General features: G+C 50.1%; 1 non-coding gene across 1 annotated transcript; it reads left to right on the top strand.

The window, feature by feature from the left end:
• Positions 1-1,318: 1,318 nt before the first annotated feature.
• Positions 1,319-1,391, top strand: TRNAR-UCU. Its single transcript has one exon. It is a non-coding gene; the product is annotated as a tRNA-Arg (tRNA).
• Positions 1,392-4,110: the final 2,719 nt, after the last annotated feature.

Genomic DNA, 4,110 nt, shown 5'->3' with positions numbered 1-4,110 from the left:
TCAGGATTATTGGTGGGGCCTGGGCTCCACGGGCCCATAGAACTCGCCGCCTATGTGCCAGGGCCCTGTCGACACTGTTCGAATTGGGCCCCGCACTTCCTAAAGCCGGCCCTGAGCACAGGCAAAGCAGAGGATGGTTTTGATCTATCAAGCTCTGGGTTACAGGCCTAGCACACTTCTGCTGCACCACTCTGCTGGCGTCTCACTCACAGTCCCCAGCACCCAGTCTCCAGCATCCACACTAGCACCTTGCGAGCTCTAGCGCTGGCAGGCAGATGCACTGGTTTCTGCTGGTGCTACCAGCAGGGGATCGGCGTCATGTACCACCCAGCCTGCCGGGGGCTCCAGGAAACACATCTGCAGGCATGGCCACACTCTGAGGCCACCAAAAATATTGTGATGAGACCCCCTGCTCCAGAGCATGGAGGGGGAAGCACCTAAGGCCAGCGGACAGCCTGGGCTAGGCAGATGCTCGGAGCAGAGCACCAGAGGGCTGCACTGGCTCCCTTCTTAGCAGCAAACTATCAATTCCCCTGACCCCTGAGACCGCAGCCTGCAGCTAAGGGTAGCGCCCACTGGGGGTTAACAGACAAACACACTCACCCATTGCACCACAGAGACACATGAATACAAAACTGCTGTTCCCAAGGCTGCTGCCTAGCAAACTGCGCACCTGCCTGCCAGTACTAGTGCTCACAAGGTGCAGTGTGGAGGCTGGAGGCTGGGTGCTGGCTGTTACTTGCAAAAATCCAGCAGAGTGGTGCAGCAGAAGCGTGCTGGGCCCATCACCCAGCAACTGATGGATCAAAACCATCCTCTGCTAAAGATGTGCTTGTTTCCTTTCCTTCTGGGCCTTCAAGCCAGGCGGTGACCAGCAGAGCACCAGGAGCCTGGGCCATGAGGCAAGAGGTGGCTGAGGCGGGCGGCTGCCTGCCAGGGAGCTCCCTGGCACCTCTGGCTGCCTGGGCTGAAGGCAAGAGGCAGGCCTGGGCGTGGTGAGAGCCTCCTGTCCTGGAATGAGGCCGCAGTGCTTCCTGGTCCCCTTTTCCCACCCACACCGGCAGGCGGCTGCTGCGGGAGAACACGAGGGAGGCTCTCGGGATGCTAGGCAGCTCTGTGTGGCTGTCAGGGGAAAGAGCCTTCTTCTCTAAAGATGGCTGGCAGAAAGGTGGTGCTCAGCTCTGTAAGCAACCTGCCCAGTAGCCTCACTGCCAGGGGATGCAGACATTTCTGTAAGGTGCAGAAAGAGGGTATTTGGCGTCCAAGTTAATATGAGAAATATGCATTTAGGAGATGGAATTTCCATTCTTCTCTCAGGGCCCCAGTGGCCTAATGGATAAGGCAATGGCTTTCTAAGTCAGAGATTGTGGGTTCAAGTCCCATCTGGGGTGAAAAACTGCCTTCTTCCTGTATACTGCAAGGAAACCTTGGCCTTACTTTCACCAAGGAAGCTGGGAGATGTTTGAACACAAAATACTGGATCTTGGGAAAAATCCCCCAGAAATGGCATCTTGACAAATGCTTTCTAAATCCATCAGTAGCAAACACTTAATACTAGTGTTTGTCTAAGACTAGAGGGAAGGGGAGTGTTTACTCCAACACCTCAGTGAGTGAAACAGACAGAAAGAGCAAGGCCGTCCTGAGAGAGAATGGATCTGTCTGGAGACAAAGCAGCCCCTGAGAATGAGCAAGGGTGTGAAAAGAAGGGGTTCAAATGGGTGTTAGATGTTAGTTAGTGTTAGAGGGTTTATCCCTTCACCCTCCCATTACCGGGTCCTTCTTGCGTACACACAGAGCAGCAATACCCAAAGTCCAAAGGTACAAACAATTAGATGTTTATTGGGTTGAATTTCCAGCAAGCAACGATTCCAGTTTCCTTCCTCAGTGTCCCCATCCCAGCCCTGACGCCACAGAGCCTTGCCTGTGTCCCTGTTCCCATTCTCCCCCTTAGCAAAGCATAGGACATATGGTGACACATTTCCTGATAGGGCCAGGCATCAAGATGGAAGGTGTTGATATTCCATTTGTCCCACTGCCCCATGCGTAGTACAGTGCCCTGCACCTTCTCTCGTATGGGGCTGCCACACCTGTTCCAATTAGCGTTCCAGGCTTCCCACTATAGTGGGCCCAGGAAGGTTGGGTCCAGGTTGTCTAGTACAGGGGGGAGGGGCTTACTCCATTACTTCTAGGTTATTTTCATAGGCAACGTATCACAAGTATACTTAGCAATACACCAGCCGCTGTAATAATCCACAGCAACACCGAGAGACCTGATCACTGCAGCATGGTCCAACATCCCAGCCACCACCACCTCCTCTCCTCCTTTGACGGGGTCAAGTCCTTAACATGTCCAGTTGCTAGCAGTCGCAATACGCTGCCGCTGCAGGTTTTCGTGCTTTTGTCCATAGCATAAGTCCATTGAATGTCCACAGAGAAATGGGTTATTGTCCAAACCAACTTAACCACATGGTGTGGAATCAGGCTGTATGCGCTGGTTCGATTATTCACAGCAGTAAGAGTCACAGATCTATCTGTGCGCCAAAGCCCAGAGAGCAGTGTGTAGTGTGGAGTTTGGTTAGGGGCTGGTGTAATTGTGCCCCCAGTAATATGTACATTTCCAGCAAAACACCTCATACACAGTACACCCAATTGTCCACCCCTTGCCATGGGCCATTGGGTGAGCTCCTCCTCAGCCATCAGGGAGGGGCACATTCAAACATCTTCTCTGGATTTACACCATTTTACACACCCCTCCATTGATTCCCAGCGAGCAAATCCCCTTCTCATTATTCCCATAAGGCTTGTGGGACCCACCTTAGCTGCCGATTCACTTCCAGATACCACGGTAGCTATTACACAGGTGCTGGCCTCCTAGTCGAGCATTTTGCATTTCATACACATCTTCCCCCAGGTCAGCCTTTTGAAGCCATCCTCACCCATGTCATGAGGTTTTCTGTTCATTGAAACACAACAATGCTAATGTTATATCCTTGGGGGGAGCCGGTTTAGGAAGAAATCAGTTGAGGCCAGAGAGCTGACAGCTAACAAAACCACCATTTTATTTACAGAGAGAGAGAGCCCACTCAGCCGGCTGAAGCTGGCTGAGCTAACCCATAATAATCTAACTCAGTTGCCATAGCAACAAAAACCATGACAACCAAATAGCTAACAACAAGACAAACACCACAGACAAACAACACAAAACATAGATTCATGGTATTATGGGTTAGTCTTTTGCTGGCACCAGCTTGCTTGTAGAGTGTCTGAAAAACAAAAGAAACAATTTCCACACATACCCCTGGTGGGGACAGATTAGTGCTTAATAATAATACCACTTCCTTTTACAAATTTCCTTGCTAATTGCAGGAAAACCAGAAGAATTCCCTCCAGGCTGTCCTTATTTTGTTCTATAGTCAGATAGTGAATTACCCCACTCACGGGTCATTTATGAAATTCATGAGGTGGCGTGCCTCAGTTTCCCCTCTTGTACAACAGACCCAGTTTGCAATAGTTTCTCTGCTGCACCAAGCTTTAAGTTTATTCTCAGGTAATAGCTGAGAGACAGCTTTAGCACTGTACGTATGCACGCACACACACACACACAGAAACACACACTCCTTAGGGTTAACCTGTCCCCCTTATTTTCAGGCTTGACTTGTTTTTTCACCTCCCTTTCCTGGAGGGCCACAATCTGAGTCTTCCAGTAGCTTGTTTGCTGACCAGATGTATTCATTATTTGCAGCTCCTTTGTGCTGCCACTGATGGGCAGTTCTCTCCTTCCCCCATCAGCTAGGTCATTTGCATTCACACCGGCTTTCGGGCTTGCTTTTGGATCCAAAGCCATCAGCAGCTCAGAGACTGTCTTAAAAGGGACACAATCAACTTCCACCTGAGTTCTGATTACTTTCCACTTTCATCTTCTGCTTCAAAACACACAGATCTGAAAAAGAAACCACAGCCTATTGTGGCTCCCTTTGGAACCCTAATGGGGTTTTAATTAAGTACCATGTTTTGTTTGCATTTCTTTTACCCCTTCTCCAATATACACTGCACACGTCCTGGGAAAATGCACATTCCTTCCATAGTTTAACCTTCATAACATTATGTTAC

The sequence above is a fragment of the Mauremys mutica genome, unplaced genomic scaffold (genome assembly GCF_020497125.1).
Source record: "Mauremys mutica isolate MM-2020 ecotype Southern unplaced genomic scaffold, ASM2049712v1 Super-Scaffold_100125, whole genome shotgun sequence".
Classification (NCBI taxonomy): Eukaryota; Metazoa; Chordata; order Testudines; family Geoemydidae; genus Mauremys; species Mauremys mutica.
Note: the sequence above shows the minus strand (reverse complement) of the source record. Positions and strands in the feature narration are given on the sequence as shown.